Raw genomic sequence first — 21,158 nt, 5'->3', positions numbered from 1 at the left:
CATCAGCGAATGGGACTTACTGAATGTCTCTGAACAAGAAATAATACAAGAGCTTAGTGATCAAAAAGTGGCTCATGCACGGAGAATCATGACTAAAAAAGATGGCAACCTACTACCAACCAGGTCCATCATTTTAACTTTCAGTACTCCGACTCTTCCATCTTCCGTTAAAGCAGGTTACCTAAATTGTAAGATTCGTCCTTACATCCCAAACCCCATTCGCTGCTTTAAGGCCCCGAGTGCCAAGCGATAGTGACAAGCGATTTTCTTCCAGTGATTATAAAGTGATCTCCAAAGTGATATAGTTTCTTTATTTTCCAGTGCGTCTGTTATTTTATTTACTTGAAGTGGTTCTGTGCTTTAAAAGTCAAAAGTAAGAACCCAGAAAGGCAATCCACCTTTCTTTTCTTATTCCTTATATATATATCACTAACCAAATCCACTAACTTAAACAACCGCTTGGTCACTGGTGGCACCGCTCCTGCCTCCACGTGGCGGGGCCGGTAACCTGGGGGAAAAACCAACCCTCGGGGCGAAAAGGAGCAAAGATGGAAACAAATGAATTTCCACGTTTAGAGCCGAAGTGCTCTCAACATGAACTTGACAATGACACCGATCATGACTTCTCTCTTTCAAAGAGACTTAAAAAAGACACTAGGAAGCAGGAATCTCCAGCTTTCCTAATAATACACTCTTTGTCATCCCAACCTGTGAGCAAGCTCTCACCTTTCATCATCCAGAGATGCCTTGAAAACGCTGCAGGTTCACCAAAAATGGTTAAACGTCTCCAATCAGGAGATCTACTAGTAGAGACTTGTTACTCAAGACATTCTGAGTTATTACTACAACTTACTTCTTTAAGCGGAATACCAATTCAGGTTACCCCACACAACACACTAAATTCTTCCAAAGGAGTGATCTCCGAATGGGATCTATTATATGTTTCTGAGGAAGAAATTGTCCAGGAGCTAAAAGATCAAAATGTCTCTCATGCAAAACGTATCATGATCAGAAAAGACGGCAACTTAACTCCCACGCGAAACATAATCTTGACTTTCAGTACGCCAAATCTACCGGATTCTGTCAAAGCAGGTTACTTGAATTGCCGCATTAGGCCTTACATCCCAAATCCGCTCAGATGCTTTAAATGTCAAAAGTTCGGCCATTCTCAGACAGCATGCCGTGGAGACGCCATATGTCCAAACTGCAGCTGCAAGAATCACACACAAGCAGAATGCAAAGCTCCAACACCACAGTGTCCTAATTGTAGTGGCAAACATCCAGCCTACTCTAAAGACTGTGAACTATGGAAGATAGGTAAAAAAATACAAAAATATAAAATTGAAAATAAAGTCTCTTACCAAGAAGCGAAAAAACAGATCAACTTAAGTATGCCAACGCGCACTTATGCTTCTACCACTCTCAAACATGAATCAGTAGCATGTCAGACTGAAGTATCCATCTCTCCAAATATATCAATATCAGACTGGGCACGATCAGTACTCTTGATCCAGCATCCATCTAAACCGAATTCAATAGACCAAAGCAATAACACGCCACTCACAATTCCAACCCAGAGACTTCCGCATCATCAGGCAGCAGAAAATTTGCAAAAACCGCATTCTGCTGAGACGAAAGTATCAGGTCTAACAAGCATGGATACGGATGATTCTATCGGTCAAGAAGAACTGCTTGAAATACATGCAGAAGATGATATGGACGACAGCAATGAATCGGGACGTCCCACTTTTCCCCGAAGAGAAAAACCAAAACCGGACCGTCATAAACAGTCAACATATAAAAAGCAGTCAGATACATCTTCCACGAACAAAACCAAATAATGGAACACATCATTCAATGGAATTGTAGAGGTTTTCGTAGCAACATCGATGATATTAATGAACTAATTCACTGCTTCAATCCGGTAGCTATGTGCCTACAGGAAACCAACTTGACTCCCCAAGTTTCCACCACAATCAAAAATTACACTATCTACAGACAAGATAGATCTGACACTAATAGTGCTCATGGAGGAGTAGCCATCCTGTTGGACTCAAGAGTTCCTTCCAGATGCATTCCATTGCAAACCTCTTTAGAAGCTGTTGCCACACGCATAGTAATTGGAATCACCGTTACATTGGTCTCAATTTATCTTCCACCAAATCGTCCATATTCTATCCAGGAAATCGAAGATCTCGTGTTGCAACTACCAGTTCCCTTCTGTCTACTAGGTGACTTTAATGCTCACCACCCATTATGGGTTCTTCCAGCTTAGACAGGCGTGGAAAACTTGTTGAAACGTTAATAGATAGACAGGATCTAACGTTGTTAAATACTGGCTCTCCTACCTATGTTCATTTTCCTACCGGATCAACCTCTGCAATAGACCTTTCCATTTGCTCTCCAGTGCTCTATCCAAGTATCCAGTGGGTAACTCTTAACGACCCTCACAACAGCGATCATTTCCCAATAATATGCAAAGTTCAAACTTCCCGTTCATTACCAACAGACAATCCAGTAAAATGGAAATTTCCGAAGGCTGACTGGATAAAATATAGCTCGCTTGTCTCGTTCGACAACCATATCATACAGTGCTCTTCTATCAACCATGTTACTGAACATATAACAAACCAAATATTAACAGCTGCAACTGCTGCAATTCCACAATACCAAGTCAGGAAAAAGCGAAAATTAAACTATTGGTGGAACGAAGAGTGCAACAATGCAAAAAAAGAGAAAAACAAAGCTTGGAATCAATTCCACAAACATCCAACCACTTCCAATCTTATTAATTACAAGCGACTTAGAGCAAGAGCCCGTTATATCAGACGGAAAGCAAAAAAAGAATCTTGGATTAAATTCGCTTCCTCAGTTAATAAAAATACAGACATCAGACTGATCTGGAATAAGATAAAATTGTTAAATGGCAAAATTCCTCCAACATCTACTCCACTAATTAATTGGAATGGACAGGAACTCTCTACTCCTGCAGAAATCGCAAATGCACTAGGATCTGTATTTTCCCAGTTGTCCTCCTCAACTTCTTATGACCAATCGTTTCAAAAAATTAAAGGTGTAACTGAAAAATCCAAACTGAATTTCACTGACAGATGTGCACTAAAATATAATCAACCATTTACCATGGTTGAACTCCAGCATGCTCTTACCAACACAAGAAACAGCGCTGCTGGCCCTGATGGGATATTTTATATAATGCTCAAAAATTTAAATACAAAGTCACAGTCATCACTGCTGTTCTTCCTCAATCGAATATTCACTGAACATACACACCCAAGCTCCTGGCGTCATTCCTACGTTCTGGCTGTCCCAAAACCTGGTAAAGACAATTCTGTTCCTCAAAACTACAGACCAATTTCACTTACCAGCTGTCTGAGCAAAACCCTCGAAAAAAAATGGTTCACCACCTGTCTGACTTGGTCTGACTTGGTATCTTGAGTCCCAAAACTTAATCAATAACAATCAATTTGGTTTCAGAAAAAATCGATCATCATTGGACCTTATGATTAAAGCCGAAGCAAACATCAGAAATGCATTCATCAAAAAGGAGCATCTCGTTATGGTCTGTCTGGATATTGAGAAAGCCTTTGACACCACATGGCGTTTCGGCATTTTAAAGGATCTACATTCTCTTGGCCTGAGAGGAAATTTGCCATATTTCATCAAATATTTCTTAGAAAAAAGATCCTTTCAAGTTCGTTACCAAGGAATTCTCTCTAAAAACTTTGCTCAGGAAGAAGGAGTCCCTCAAGGGTCCGTTCTCAGTGCCACTCTATTTGCAATTAGAATTAATCACTTAACTGAACTTATTCCGAAAACAGTAGACTCATATCTTTATGCCGATGATCTCACAATTTCCTGCCACTCTCAAAACATGAACTACATTGAGAGACAATTGCCCCTCGACGTGGGCACCTGTACGTGGTGAGGGGACCTCCCAGTGACGCTACTGGACTTCCAGACTAGCATCACTGGGATCCAACGCCCACAGCCCAGGTTCCAGGCTTACATCAATGGAATCCGGCGTGTTTGCCGTGCGCTGCGACCCGTGGAAATTCGGAAAGGGGGATCCTGGTGGTTGAGGGGCCCAGCTTCAATACACCACTTTGGCCCCTGCTTCGACAAGACGGGTGGTCCTGGAAGGCCCGGCTAGGATCAATGGCTAGTAGGCTCGCCTGCGAGGGTCAACCGTGACAATGCCACGCCCCTACCCTCATGGTCCGAGGGACAGGATTCAGGCTGGCGGCGGTGCGGGTATAGTGTCTGGGTAGCCCTGGCGTCCCACTCCCGAGCGCATTTATTGCATGCCGGGTAGTGGGCGTCCCTTTGGGCTCCGTGGTGGGTGGGGAGCCCGGGCACTGAACCATATAAAAAACTCTATGAATCCTGATAAACTACCTTCTTCAGGGGCCCCAACCCGGTCCCTATCTGAAATCATTGACAAAGATCCAGATAGCATTATTGCTAATAAGAGGCAGCGAACCGAACTACCATCAGGGCCAGTCCCAAGGTTCCTAATCATGCACTCAACCGGTGAAAAACCGATTGGTAAAATGTCGCCCTTCTTCATACAGAAAGGGTTAGACGGGTTAGCAGGTTCTCCCAAATCAGTTAAGAGGCTCCGTTCTGGAGACCTCTTAATTGAAACTAAAAATGACAGGCAATCCGAACATCTACTCCGAACAACATCAATCGGAGGTATTCCTATAACAGTGACACCACACAGAACACTCAATTCATCTAGAGGTGTCATTTCGGAGTGGGACCTTCTCGACGTATACGAGGAGGAAATCTGCTCCGAATTAAAACCACAGGGAGTCATTGCCGTCAAGAGAATCACTGCGCGAAGGGATGGTAAAATTGTTAAAACCAGGAGCGTTATCCTGACTTTTAACACTCCTAAACCTCCTGATGAGATTAAAGCTGGATACATCAACTGTTCAGTGCGTCCATACGTTCCGAACCTTTTACGGTGCTTTAAGTGCCAGAAGTATGGACATTCTCAAATGGCCTGCCGTGGAGTCCTTGCATGCGCTCGATGCGGTGCAAAGGACCACGAAACAACAGCATGTTCAGCCGCAAAACCCACCTGTATTAACTGTGAGGGCGAACATCCGGCCTACTCACGAGCATGCCAGAGGTGGAAGGAAGAAAAAGAGATTCAACGGCTGAAGGCAGAGCTTAACATATCATACCAGGAGGCAAGGAAATCGGTCAAACCCCTGAATATCAACAAACCTACCTACGCCCAGAAGGTAGCAGGGAGATGTTCCGTCGGAACTCAGACGGACATGACCATTCCTCCAAAGGAGTCTTTCACTCCCATCGCGCGGTATCTATTAAGTTCTCAAAAACCTGCACAAAAGGACCAATCAGCTGCCACTCCTATATCGGTACCTCCTAATGCTCCACAAATTACAAAAGTAGTTATGAAAGAAAAGAATAAGAAAGGGGACGTCCCACCTAGTACCCAAGAAAAGATGGATGTCGAGCAGAAGGAGGTACCCGAAGAGTCAGTCTTGGAACTCTTTGCGGAGGAGGAAATGGACACGGGACAGCGTCCATTCTTCCCCAAAAAGGATAAATCCAAGACTGATAAAAGTACGCCCTCAGCACCTCGGAAGCCGCCTGATGGACCCACCAAGCCAAAATAATGGCTAAATTCCTACAATGGAATTGTCGTGGATTCCGGCGAAATATAGATGACATCAAGGCCCTCCTGCAAAAGCACGAGCCAGTTTGCTTCTGCTTGCAGGAGACATACCTAAAGGCAAATGATGATCCCACCATGCGCAACATCACAGTTTTTCGGAAGGATAGAATTGCGGACGGCTCTGTACATGGGGGAGTGGCTATCCTTGTGGGTAACCATACCCCAGTGCAGCCCTTGCTAATTACATCCAGCATAGAGGCTGTTGCAATTCGCCTTTCAGTGGGATTCTTATTAACTGTATGCTCTATTTATTTGCCACCTGGGACTGACATCTCCCAGGCAGACCTTGATGATCTTCTAACGCAGTTGCCTCCCCCTTTCTTACTTCTCGGGGATATGAATGGACATAACACCCTGTGGGGTAGTGCTAACATCAACGGAAGGGGACGAGTCATAGAGCGCATGCTCAATGACAATGACCTTTCCCTTCTAAATACTGGAACAAACACCTTTTTCCACATGCCTACCCGTACCTTTTCTGCCATTGATCTCTCTATCTGCTCCCCTTCTCTGCTCCCTTCACTCACTTGGGAAGTGGAGGAGAACCCATACGGAAGTGATCACTTCCCTGTGATAACCTTGTTACACAGTGGGAGACCATGTCTTCCCTTCAGGTTACCACGGTGGAAGTTTGATCAGGCTGACTGGACTGCCTTCCAACATCAGGCAAATTGTGATCTTAGTACAGTCAGTCAAGAGCCTATCAATGATGCAGTTAAGTACATCACAGAAAATATTGTCCAAGCAGCTGCGAATACTGTTCCAAAAACATCTGCCCGGTTTCCACCATTTCCCAAACCCTGGTGGAATTCACAATGCACAGCAGCAAAAAAGGCTCAAAACAAAGCGTGGGGGATATTCCGCCGATATCCTACCACGACCAACCTTATAGCCTTTAAACGTGCACGAGCCAAAGCACGCTACATCCGTCGTCAGAGTCAAAAGGAATCGTGGATCCGTTTTACATCATCTATTAACCAGTCTACCAACTCTAAGGTAGTCTGGGATAAAATCCGGAAAATGAAGGGAAAATACACAGCGCACCCCTCATCGGTCCTTGAATATAATGGATGTACTATTGCAGACTTTACTGCAATAGCGAATGCTCTTGGGGAAACTTTTTCTAAAATCTCCGCAACATCATCTTACTCCCCAGAGTTTCTGGTCCTAAAGCGCAACGCTGAACAGCAGGCCCTTAAATTCACATCGAAGGGATCCCACCCATACAATGGGCCATTTAATATCCATGAGCTGAAAACAGCACTCGCCCGTACCAAGGCTACCGCTGTTGGACCAGATAACATCCATTATGAAATGATCAAACATCTTTCACCAGAATCCATGGACCGTCTGCTCCTCCTGTACAACAGAATCTTCCTCGAGGAGCACTTTCCGGAAACCTGGCGCAAGGCAACTATTCTTGCTTTTGCTAAGCCAGGAAAGGATCCTAAATATCCAAAAAACTATCGTCCTATTGCTCTGACCAGCTGTCTGTGCAAAATATTGGAGAGAATGGTCAATGCTCGGCTCCTATGGTATTTAGAGTCGAATGACCTTCTCTCCCGCTTTCAGTGCGGCTTCCGAAGAAATAGGTCCACATTGGACCACTTAGTTAGACTGGAAACATCTATCCGAGATGCTTTCCTAAAAAGAGAACATTTGGTGTCGGTGTTCTTTGACATGGAAAAAGCGTACGACACAACTTGGAGATTTGGTATTTTAAGAGACCTATACAATCTCGGTCTGAGAGGCCACCTTCCCATTTTTATTAAAAATTTTTTATCCTGCCGTTATTTCCAAGTTCGTGTAGGATCCTCCCTTTCGCGGCCTTTTTGCCAAGAGGAGGGGGTACCACAAGGATCTGTCTTAAGTGTTACGCTTTTTGCCATTAAAATAAATTCTATTTCAGAACAACTTCCTCCAACTGTAAACAGTGCACTCTATGTCGATGACTTCAGCATATTCTCTCAATCATGCAATATGAGGGTTATTGAGAGACAACTGCAACAAGCTATTGACCGTGTTAACATCTGGGCCACGGCCAGTGGTTTCAGGTTCTCACCGGAGAAGACCGTTTGCGTCCATTTTTGTCGCAAACGTAACCTCCACCCTGAGCCTGAATTACGACTTGGACAAAGCACCATCCCAGTCGTATCAGAGGCAAAATTCCTGGGACTCATTTTTGACAAAAAGTTGACATTTGTTCAACACATTCGTCAGCTACGTACGAAATGTACGAGAGGGCTTAACATCCTCCGCTCTCTCTCTTCTACCTCTTGGGGTGCAGACCGATGCACTCTACTACGTCTGTACCGTGCACTTGTACGCTCAAAATTAGATTATGGGTCTCAGGTGTATGCATCTGCCAGAAATAGCGCCGTTCGTTGGCTAGACCCCATCCATCACCAAGCCATTCGAATCGCTACTGGTGCATTCCGAACATCACCTGTCCAAAGTCTGTATGTCGAAGCAAATGAACCATCGTTGTCGCTTCGACGAATGCAGTTGTCTCTACAATATGCCTTCAAGCTGAAGTCCCTGCCGGACCATCCCACGTGGACATCCGTTTTCGAGCCACGATGGAAAAATGTTTATAACACACGGCGGACCACCAATCGCCCATTCGGCATTCGTGTTCAAGAGCTACTCAATGAGCTTAACATCTCGGTAGACAAGGTCTCTCGATCACCAAAGGAGCCCCTTCCACCCTGGCATGCACAAACACCAGCATGTGACTTCTCGCTCAAACTTGCGACGAAGTCTAATACTCCAGCCTCTGTCTACCTTCAGCTCTATTCACAACACCGTGCAGAACATTCTGACTTCTTGCCAGTTTACACAGACGGCTCGAAGTCAGAATCGTATGTGGGATCTGCTGCTGTCTTTCCAAATAATACCGTATCAGAGCAGATACCCCTTGACTGCAGTATTTACACTGCAGAGCTGCATGCCATAGAGTTAGCTCTAGATCACATAAGAAAACACCGTTACCAACGGAGTATTATATATGCCGACTCAATGAGTGCACTACAGGCTTTATCAGCGATGTCACACACTAATCATCCAACCCTGTCCCGAATCCAGCAGATAATATACAGCCTCTTTGTAAGTGGATTCGATATCCGATTCTGCTGGATTCCCAGTCACATCGGGATTAGAGGAAATGATTTGGCTGACACTGCAGCCAAATCGGCAGCCCTGACGGATAATCTTGACCTGTTAGTCCCCTATACAGACTACAGGCAAGTGATCCGTAGTAACCTACAATCTCAGTGGCAAGATTCGTGGCATCGACTGATTACTACAAACAAACTATGTCGAATTAAGCCTATGATCCATCCATGGCGGTCCAGCTTACGCAGGGATCGCAAAGAGGAAGTTGTTCTTGCTCGGCTCCGCATAGGACACTGTCATCTAACACACGCCTTTTTGCTGAGGGCTGATGACCCTCCTATGTGCGAGCAGTGCGACACCATTTTATCCATCAAACATATTTTATGTGACTGTACCAATTTTAGAAATGCTCGTTATACCGCTTTTAACCATCTGACTGAGCCGTATACACTCAGTCAGATTTTATCCGACAATGACCATTTGTCTGCTATTTTTAGTTTCCTAAAAACAGTAAACCTTTTTACTCGTATTTAAAAAAAAAAAAAAAATCTTATTATTCTAAGGTTTACTATTGTTACTCGTTTACAGATATTTGTCTTTTACAGTTTATACTTGTTTTTATACTCTGACTTAGTGACCTAATTCATTAGGTCACTGAATGTTTTACTAATTTTGCTGACAACGTTTTGGCGCATTATAGCCTAAGTTGCTGATGCGCCAATAAAACTCAACTAACTAACTAACTAACGAGAGACAATTGCAGATATCAATAAATCAGATCCAGATTTGGATGACACAAAACGGTTACAGACTATCCAGCCAGAAATCTACTGCCATTCATTTCTGTACCATACGTAAAATGCATCCTGATCCTGAACTCCATTTAGATAACCATCTTATTCCAATAGCAAATAGTATTCGTCTACTTGGCTTAATTTTTGACTGTAAGTTAAACTATCAAAAACACATTGAACATCTCCGGACAGCTTGCCAAAAAAAAATGAACATACTCAGAGCCTTATCAGCAACAACCTGGGGAGCAGATCGCTACACCTTGCTTCACTTATACAGATCCATAATTAGATCTCGTCTGGACTATGGCGCACCTGTCTTTGATTCTGCTAGGGAAAGTGTCTTATCTCGTCTCAACCCTATTCAACATTCAGCTCTAAGAATAGCTCTAGGTGCGTTTAGAACATCTCCAGTGCAAAGTCTCTATGTAGAAGCCTACGAAGCTCCTCTAAACATCAGAAGAAAGATGCTACTATTGAACTACGCCACCAAGATTCAAAGTCAGTCGACGCATCCTAATTGGTCAATATTTAATGATCCGCCACTCACCATGTTTTATAGAAACAAGCCACATGCAACGAGGCCTGCAGGTATTAGGTTAATGGAACTAGCAGAAAATTGGAATATACAACTCAATAAAGTCCACCAAGAACCTACAGATCACGTTCCTCCATGGTCTGTCATCTTGCCGTATTGTGACTATTATTTCCACCAATGGGGAAAACACTCTTTAACGGGTATTAACATCCAGCAGCTCCACACTGCACATTTACAAAGTTATCCTGACTTTGCGAAAATATATACTGACGGCTCAAAGTCTGAGAATGGATCAGGTGCAGCAGTGGTATTCCATGACACTATCACTTCCGTGTCACTTCCGACAGAATGCAGCAGTTACACCACTGAACTATATGCCATAAAACTTGCTCTGGAAAACATTTCCCATCTCTCAATCAAAAAGAGTATAATCTACACAGACTCGCAAAGTGCCCTATTAGCAATGCAAAAGATTTCCCCACCTACTCATCCGCTCCTACAGCTAATCAGATCAGAATTGATTCGTCTCCGAGATCATCGGCAAAATGTTGTCTTCTGCTGGATCCCAGGCCACACTGGAATACCGGGAAACGAAATTGCAGATGATGCTGCCAAGCATCCATCCAGCACATCCCCAATGAATTTTCTGGTCCCGTTCAGGGATTACAAAGTACATATACGTAATATATGTAAGGAACGCTGGAAACTACAATGGCAAACGCACATTCACAACAAACTCCTTGAAATTAAACCTATACCGCAATTATGGGCCTCCAATTTTCGTACAAACAGACAAGAAGAGGTCGTCCTGGCCAGAGCCCGAATAGGCCACACCCATTTGACCCATCTATTTCTGTTATCAGGTAATGACCCTCCACAGTGTTCACATTGCCACAAGCCACTAACAATAAAACACATACTCTTGGAATGCATCTTGTATAACAACTCCCGTCTAATTTCATTCACTTCTCTCTCAAACTTACAGGAATTGTCACTTAGCCACATCATAGGCGAAAACTCAAACATTACAGAATTCTTTCTCTTTCTGAAACGAATAGGTTTATATAACCGTTTCTAACTGCTCCCATAGAAACCAATAAAATTAGTATTAACTACTATGATAGGTGCAATATGGCCTTTGTAGCTTTTGCACCAGAAAAATCCAAGCACAACAACAACAACAACAACAACGCTGCTTTAAATGTCAGAAGTACGGTCATTCTCAAACAGCATGCCGAGGCGATGCTGTGTGTCCTCTTTGTGGTTCCAAGGAGCATTCTCAAGAAGACTGTACAGCTTCCACTCCTATTTGTCCAAACTGTAAGGAAAACCACCCTGCATTTTCTAAAGCATGTGACCTTTGGAAAACAGGTAAGAAAATCCAGAAATATAAAGTTGAACATAAAGTCACTTACCCTGAAGCAAGAAAGCAAGTGCTACTAACCATTCCTAGCCGATCATACGCATCTGTTACTAGAACCAGCCGCTCAGCTGCAACTCAAACAGATGTGTCCATAGAACCGAGAGTTTCCTTTGCCACCTGGGCCAAAACTGTTTTATCATGCAATAAGAAACCTACAGTCAACGAAACCAGAAATACGCCGATCAGCATCCCAACTGATGCTATCTCAACTTTGCCCGAAACAACAAAATCAACTACCGTTGAAAATCAGAAAAAGGTGAAGCCACGAAATATCAACATGGAAACTGATGTTCAATCAGAAGATGACGACACAGTACTAGAGTTACATGCTAGTGACATCATGGATACAGGACGCCCAATCTTTCCCAGAAATGAGAAACCAAAACCAAGCAGACAGAAACCTTCTCAGAAAAAACAGTCAGATCAATCTTCCTCAAACAAATCCAACCAATGAATAAATTCCTACAATGGAACTGTCGAGGATTACGCAGTAATAGGCCCCGAGTACCAAGCGATAGTTCCCAAGCGATCTTTATAGTGCGTTTTCTAGCGTTTTTCCTAGAGTGAGTACTAGTGCTTTCATAAACCCTCCACCGCTCGCAACGTCACTGCTGACCGCTCGCAACGTTACTGCTTCCCTCGCTGAGCAACGTCACTGCTTCAACGCTAGCAACGTTACTGCTAACCCCGCTTGCAACGTTACTGCCATCGCTAGCAACGTACTGCTCTCTTCTTCTGCTGATCGCTTGGTCACTGGTTGGCACTGCTCCTGCCTCCACGTGGCGGGGTCGGTAACCTGGGAGAAGGAATTCCCTCTTCCAGGGCTGAAAGGAGCAACGATGGATTGTGATGCATATCCACCGCTAGAGCCCACGAGCTCCATACCTGTCAACTCTGAATCAGAGCGTGACTTGAATCGTCCGAAGAGACAGCGGACTGAAAAACAGAGTGCAGATATGCCAGCATTTCTAATAATGCACTCATTATCCACACAACCTGTAGGCAAGTTATCGCCATTTCTAATACAGAAATGTTTAGAATCGGTTGTTGGATCTCCTAAAATGGTGAAGCGTCTTCAATCTGGAGACCTTCTAATTGAAGCTTCCAAGCCAAGCCATTCAGAAAAATTGTTAAAATTGACAACTTTTAACAGCATTCCAGTGTCAGTTACGCCACATAACACCCTGAACACCTCTAAAGGCGTCATCAGCGAATGGGACTTACTAAATGTCTCTGAACAAGAAATAATACAAGAGCTTAGTGATCAAAAAGTGACTCATGCACGGAGAATCATGACTAAAAAAGATGGCAACCTACTACCAACCAGGTCCATCATTTTAACTTTCAGTACTCCGACTCTTCCATCTTCTGTTAAAGCAGGTTACCTAAATTGTAAGATTCGTCCTTACATCCCAAACCCCATTCGCTGCTTTAAATGTCAGAAGTACGGTCATTCTCAAACAGCATGCCGAGGCGATGCTGTGTGTCCTCTTTGTGGTTCCAAGGAGCATTCTCAAGAAGACTGTACAGCTTCCACTCCTGTTTGCCCAAACTGTAAAGGAAGCCATCCTGCATTTTCTAAAGCGTGTGACCTTTGGAAAACAGGGAAAAAAATCCAGAAGTATAAAGTGGAGCATAAAGTCACATACCCTGAAGCAAGAAAGCAAATAATGCTAACCATGCCTAGCCGATCATATGCATCGGTCACAAAAAATAGCCGCTCAGCTGCAACCCAAACAGATGTCTCCATCGAACCGAATATTTCCTTTGCCGCCTGGGCCAAAACTGCGCTAACTTATAATAAGAAAACTACAGTCAGTGAGACCAGCAACACCCCAATCAGCATCCCAACTGATGCTATCTCAACCTTGCCAGAAACAACGAAATCAGCTACTATTGAAAACCAGAAGAAATCGAAACCAAGGATTAGCAACATGGAAATGGAGGTTCAGTCAGAGGATGAAGAGACAGTACTTGAGTTACATGCGAATGATACCATGGATACAGGACGCCCAACATTTCCCAGAAATGAAAAATCGAAACTAAGCAGACAGAAACCTTCCCAGAAAAAACAGTCAGATCAATCTTCCTCCAATAAATCCAGCAAATGAATAAATTCCTTCAATGGAACTGTAGAGGATTACGCAGTAATATAGATGACTTGAATGATTTACTAATACAAACTAAAGCAATAGGTGTATGTTTACAGGAAACCTTTTTATCACCACAAGTTTCTCTGAAAATTAAAAATTATTCTATGTTTAGGCGAGACAGGGATTCTGACACTCCTGCTCGTGGTGGGGTGGCTATTCTTATTCGAACTAACATACCGTCAAGACATCTCCAACTACAAACCTCTTTAGAAGTTGTAGCGGTTCGGATAGCAATGGGAATATCGTTAACCCTTGCATCCATTTATATCCCACCGAATTATCCTTGCTCCCAAATTGAACTTGACAACCTTATCACACAATTGCCACCTCCAGTCTGTTTACTCGGCGATTTCAACGGTCACCATCCATTGTGGGGATCTCCCATCATGGATAGGAGAGGCCAATTAATAGAAATGTTCCTGGATAACCATAACCTGACTCTGTTAAATTCTGGCTCTCCAACTCATATTCAACTACCTACAGGTAGTACATCAGCCATAGATTTATCAATATGTTCAGCCTCTCTTTTTCCAAGCATGGAATGGTTAGTGTTAAATGATCCATTGCACAGTGACCATTTTCCTATCATCAGTTCAATTCAAACACAGACGGTGTCATGTCCTAAAGGCCGCACTTCTTGGAACTTTCATAAAGCAGACTGGAAAAACTATTCAACTTGTGTTCTACTTGACAAACTATATGTACAACAAAATCGTATTGATGACGTAACTGATCACATTACAAGCCACATATTATCTGCAGCAGAAATTTCCATTCCAAAATCTAACCAGTGCAAGCGGGTACACCAAAATCAGTGGTGGAATGAAGAATGCTCCAAAGCGAAACGAGAAAAAAATCATGCCTGGAACCAGTTTCGCAAATTTCCAACTACCGCCAACCTCATTATGTACAAAAAACTCAGAGCCAAAGCAAGACAAATTAGGAAGACAGCAAAACGTGACTCCTGGATTAAATTCGCCTCAGATATTAATAAAAATACTGACACTCGAGTCATTTGGAGAAAAATTCAAGCTCTGAATGGGAAATTTCTACCGCAGCAATCTCCAATAATACAATGCAATGGGCAGGACTTATCCTCTCCTACTGACATTGCAAATGCTTTAGCCGAATCTTTTTATAACATTTCTGCCTGTTCCTCTTATGCGATCTCCTTTCAACGCAGTAAAACTGATTCAGAACGTCATAAGTTTAATTTCACAACTAGACTTTCACTTCCATATAACCAGCTGTTTACTCTATCTGAACTGAGAGAATCTTTGAGCAAATCTCCGAACAGCGCAGCAGGACCAGACGGCATTCACTACAGTATGCTGAAGCATCTGTGTGAAGCCGATCTCGGCACACTATTACTCTTTTATAACCGGATCTTCTCTGAAAATACGTATCCTCTGCCATGGCGTCATTCCTATATTTGTGCTATTCCAAAACCAGGCAAAGATCCTTCTCTAGTTGAGAATTACAGACCAATATCATTGACAAGCTGTCTGGGCAAAATCTTTGAAAGGATGGTGCATAAGAGGCTCACCTGGATTCTAGACTCCGAAAATCTCCTTTCTGATCACCAATATGGCTTCCGTAAAAACAGGTTCACCCTAGATGTACTTGTAAAAATTGAATCAAACATTCGTAATGCCTTCGTGAGAAAACAACATCTAGTGATGGTCAACCTGGATATTCATAAAGCATTTGACACCACATGGCGTCATGGTATTATTAAAGATATGCATCAGTTGGGGCTGAGAGGACATCTCCCTTTAATAATTCAGAACTTTTTAAAATTGCGTACATTTCAGGTCCGATATAAAAACATGCTGTCAACATCTCACATTCAAGAAGAGGGTGTCCCACAGGGTTCCATATTGAGTCCAACCCTATTTGCGATTAGGATCAACAATATTTTGGAAGAACTTCCAAAAATGATTGAAGTATACATGTATGCTGACGATCTCACTATATCCTGTCAATCGCAAAGCATGAATACTATCGAAAGGCAGCTACAAATTGCTTTAACGAAAATTCAATCCTGGACCTTAAGAAATGGATATAATCTCGCTGAACAGAAAACCACTACCACTCATTTCTGCAAACTTCGGTCACTTCATCCTGATCCAGAGCTAAAGTTAAACAATGTGCCAGTTCCTCTTGCTCACAATGTCCGTTTCCTTGGTCTGATACTAGACAGGAAACTGAACTTTCAAGCACATGTGGCCTATCTTCGTACCATCTGCTTGAAGAAATTGAATATCCTTCGGTGTGTGTCATCCATGTCATGGGGTGCTGATCGTCATACTCTCATCCATCTGTATAGAGCTCTCATCAGGTCTCGCTTGGACTATGCCTCTCCAGTATATGATTCAGCGAGGAAAAGTACTTTAGAACGACTAAACACCATCCAGCACTGTGCTTTGAGAGTCGCTCTAGGCGCATTCAGAACTTCCCCGGTTCAGAGCCTGTACATCGAAGCTCATGAACCTCCCTTACATCTTCGCAGAAAATCATTACTTCTGATGTATGCTGCAAAAATCCGTAGTCTGCCCGCTCATCCTTGTTGGAGATGTCTCTACAATACTGAATGCGAGTCATTTTATATCAGTAAACCTAATGAAAACCGACCTGCTGCACTTAGATTTAAGGAACTGGCTCAATCATGGAACATAGATATCAGCAATATATTTCAGGACAAAACACCACCAGATCCACCCTGAGAAAATATCTGTGCAATATATGATGACTACTTTCAACAGTGGGGAAAGAACACGCTGTCTCCTTCCAATATCGCACAGTTACATGCAACTTACACTCTTTCTAATTCAAACGCATGTGAAATCTATACAGATGGATCAAAAACCGAGACCCAAGTAGGTGCTGCTGCAATCTTCCCAACATTTAGCACCTCTGTCTCATTGCCAATAGAATGCAGTATCTTCACTGCTGAGCTCTATGCTATAAACTTAGCTCTGGATCACATTATTGAACAACTAATTCCGTCTGCTTTAATATTCACTGACTCACTCAGTGCTGTCTCTGCCATAAATACTAATACCAAATCCTCTCACCCTGTAGTAAAACAGATTCATTCTAAGTTACTTGCCTGTATGGAATTGAACCAAACTGTGACATTCTGCTGGATCCCAGGACATTCTGGAATATCCGGCAATGAAAGAGCAGATCATGCAGCCAAACAACCAGAAACCACTATTTCGCAGACTTTTCAAGTTCCATTTACTGATTACAAACACATTATCCGTAAAGCATGTTATAACAGCTGGTCATTAATCTGGAAAGGTTATCCAGGAAATAAACTTTACCAAATAAAACCGGAACCAAGGCTGTGGCAATCCAGCTTCAGAAAAAACAGACGAGATGAAATAATTTTAGGAAGGCTAAGGATTGGGCACACTCATCTCACTCACCTGTATCTATTAACTAATGACAGCGCTCCCCAATGTACATCATGTCAAGTACAACTGACCATTCGACATTTGTTAGTGGACTGTCCCCACTTTCAAACCATTCGTTTAGACATCTTTAAGTCAATTTCTAATAAGCAGTCATCAATAAATTTATTACAGATTCTGGGAGATGATTTTAATCAAAAAGAAATCTTTACTTTCCTAAATCGTATAGGAATATATCATAAAATATAGCTATCACAATTAAGCTGATATTCCATATTAACCATTAGAAAGACACAATATGGCCCTAGCAGCCTATGTGTCGTTAAAAACAACAACAACAACAACAACAATACGCAGTAATATAGACGACCTCAGTGATTTACTCACTCAAACTAATGCAGTAGGTGCATGCTTACAAGAAACATTTTTATCACCACACGCTTCGGTCAAAATCAAAAACTATACTATGTTTAGGCGAGACAGGGTTTCTAACTCTCCTGCTCGTGGTGGGGTAGCTATACTTGTGAAATCTACAATTCCCTCAAGACATCTCCAACTAAATACCTCTTTAGAAGTTGTAGCAGTCCGGATAGCAATGGGAATATCGTTATCACTTGCATCCATCTATATATCACCGAATTATCCTTGCTCCCAGACTGAACTGGACAGTCTTATTATGCAACTTCCGCCTCCCGTCTGTTTACTTGGTGATTTCAATGGTCACCATCCATTGTGGGGATCCTCCACCATGGATGGTAGAGGCAAACTAATCGAAACATTCCTGGATAACCATAACCTGACTCTTTTAAACTCTGGTTCTCCAACTTATGTTCAACTACCTGCTGGTATTACATCCGCCATAGACCTATCCATCTGTTCAGCATCTCTTTTTCCAAGCATGGAATGGCTAGTGCTAAATGATCCATTCCACAGTGACCATTTCCCTATCATCAGTTCAATTCAAACACAGGTCATGTCATACCCTAAAGGCCGTACTTTTTGGAACTTCCAAAAAGCAGACTGGAAAACCTATTCCAGTTGTGTTATATTTGAAAAGCAATATGTACAGCAACAGAATCTTGATAACGTAACTGACCACATTACCAGCCACGTATTATCCGCAGCAGAAATTTCCATCCCAAAATCTAACCTGCACAGGAGTGTACACCAAAATCAGTGGTGGAATGAAGAATGCTCCAAAGCAAAGCGTGATAAAAACAGAGCTTGGAACCACTTTCGTAAATTCCCAACTACCGCCAACCTAATTGTTTACAAAAAACTCAGAGCTAAAGCGAGACAGATTAGGAAAAAAGCAAAACATGAATCCTGGACTAACTTCGCCTCATCCATTAACAGAAATACTGACACTCGAATTATTTGGAAAAAAATACGAGCACTCAATGGGAAATTTCTACAGTTGCAATCACCAATAATACAATGGAATGGGCAGGAACTATCTTCCCCTAATGATATAGCAAATGCGCTATCAGAGTCTTTTTATGACATTTCCGCCTCATCCTCTTATGTGACATCCTTCCAACGCACCCCTCGACGTGGGCACCTGTACGTGGTGAGGGGACCTCCCAGTGACGCTGCTGGACTTCCAGACTAGCATCACTGGGATCCAACGCCCACAGCCTAGGTTCCGGGCTTACATCAATGGAATCCGGCGTGTTTGCCGTGCGCTGCGACCCGTGGAAATTCGGAAAGGGGGATCCTGGTGGTTGAGGGGCCCAGCTTCAATACACCACTTTGGCCCCTGCTTCGACAAGACGGGTGGTCCTGGAAGGCCCGGCTAGGATCAATCGGCTAGTAGGTTCGCCTGCGAGGGTCAACCGTGTCAATGCCACGCCCCTACCCTCATGGTCCGAGGGACAGGATTCAGGCTGGCGGCGGTGCGGGTATAGTGTCTGGGTAGCCCTGGCGTTCCACTCCCGAGCGCATTTATTGCATGCCGGGTAGTGGGCGTCCCTTTGGGCTCCGTGGTGGGTGGGGAGCCCGGGCACTGAACAATAAAATAAACTCTATGAATCCTGAGAAACTTACTTCTTCAGGGGCCCCAACCCGGTCCCATTCTGAAAATTTAGACGGAGAATCAGATAGCATTATTGCTAATAAGAGGCAGCGAACTGAATTACCATCAGGTCCTATCCCGCGGTTTTTAATCATGCACTCCACCAATGAAAAACCGATTGGAAAAATGTCACCTTTCTTTATACAGAAAGGATTAGATGGGTTAGTAGGTTCACCCAAATCAGTTAAGAGGCTCCGCTCTGGAGACCTCTTAATCGAAACTAAAAATGACAGGCAATCCGAACATCTACTCCGAGTAACATCAATCGGAGGAATCCCTATAACGGTGACACCACACAGAACACTCAATTCATCGAGAGGTGTCATTTCGGAGTGGGACCTTCTCGACGTCACCGAGGAGGAAATCTGCTCCGAATTAAAACCACAGGGAGTCATTGCCGTCAAGAGAATCACTGCGCGAAGGGATGGAAAAATAGTTAAAACCAGGAGCGTTATCCTGACTTTTAACACTCCTAAACCTCCTGACGAGATCAAAGCTGGATATATCAACTGTTCAGTGCGTCCATACGTTCCGAACCCTTTACGGTGTTTTAAATTCCAGAAGTATGGACACTCTCAAATGGCCTGCCGTGGAGTCCTTGCATGCGCACGATGCGGTGCAAAGGACCACGAAACAACAGCATGTTCAGCCGCAAAACCCACCTGTATTAACTGTGAGGGCGAACATCCGGCCTACTCACGAGCATGCCAGAGGTGGAAAGAAGAAAAAGAAATTCAACGGCTGAAGGCAGAGCTAAATATATCATACCAGGAGGCAAGGAAATCGGTCAAACCCCTGAATATCAACAGACCTACCTACGCCCAGAAGGTAGCAGGGAGATGTTCCGTCGGAACTCAGACGGACATGACCATTCCTCCCAAGGAGTCTTTCACTCCCATCGCGCGGTATCTCTTAAGTTCGCAAAAACCTACACAGAAGGACCAATCAGCTGCCACTCCTATATCGGTACCTCCTAATGCTCCACAATTAACAAAGGTAATTACGAAAGAAAAGAATAGGAAAGGGGAAGTCCCCCCTACTACCCAAGAAAAAATGGATGTCGAGCAAAAGGAGGTACCCGAAGAATCAGTCTTGGAACTCTTTGCGGAGGAAGAAATGGACACGGGACAGCGTCCATTCTTCCCCAAAAAAGATAAATCCAAGACTGATAAAAGTAAGCCCTCAGCACCTCGGAAGCCGCCAGATGGACCCACCAAGCCAAAATAATGGCTAAATTCCTACAATGGAATTGTCGTGGATTCCGGCAAAATATGGATGACATCAAGGCCCTCCTGCAAAAGCACGAGCCGGTTTGCTTTTGCTTGCAGGAGACATATCTAAAGGCAAATGATGATCCCACCATGCACAACATCACATTTTTTCGAAAGGATAGAATTGCGGACGGCCCTGTACATGGGGGAGTGGCTATCCTTGTGGGTAACCAGACCCCAGTGCAGCCTTTGCTAATTACAACCAGAATAGAGGCTGTTGCAATTCGCCTTTCAGTGGGATTTCTATTAACTGTGTGCTCCATTTATTTGCCACCTGGGACTGACATCCCCCAGGCAGACCTTGATGATCTCCTTACGCAGCTGCCACCCCCTTTCTTACTTCTCGGGGATTTTAACGGACATAACACCCTGTGGGGTAGTGCTAACATCAACGGAAGGGGACGAGTCATAGAGCATATGCTCAATGACAATGACCTTTCCCTTCTAAATACTGGAACAAACACCTTCTTCCACATGCCTACCCGTACTTTTTCTGCCATTGATCTCTCTATCTGCTCCCCTTCTCTACTCCCTTCACTCACTTGGGAAGTGGAGGAGAATCCGTACGGAAGCGATCACTTCCCCGTGATAACCTTGTTACACAGTGGGAGACCATGTCTTCCTTTTAGGTTGCCACGGTGGAA

The sequence above is a fragment of the Mastigoproctus giganteus genome, chromosome 10 (genome assembly GCF_048544385.1).
Source record: "Mastigoproctus giganteus isolate SK-2022 chromosome 10, ASM4854438v1, whole genome shotgun sequence".
NCBI classification, from domain to species: Eukaryota; Metazoa; Arthropoda; class Arachnida; order Uropygi; family Thelyphonidae; genus Mastigoproctus; species Mastigoproctus giganteus.
The sequence above is the reverse complement of the archived record's forward strand: the minus strand, read 5'-3'. Positions refer to the sequence as shown.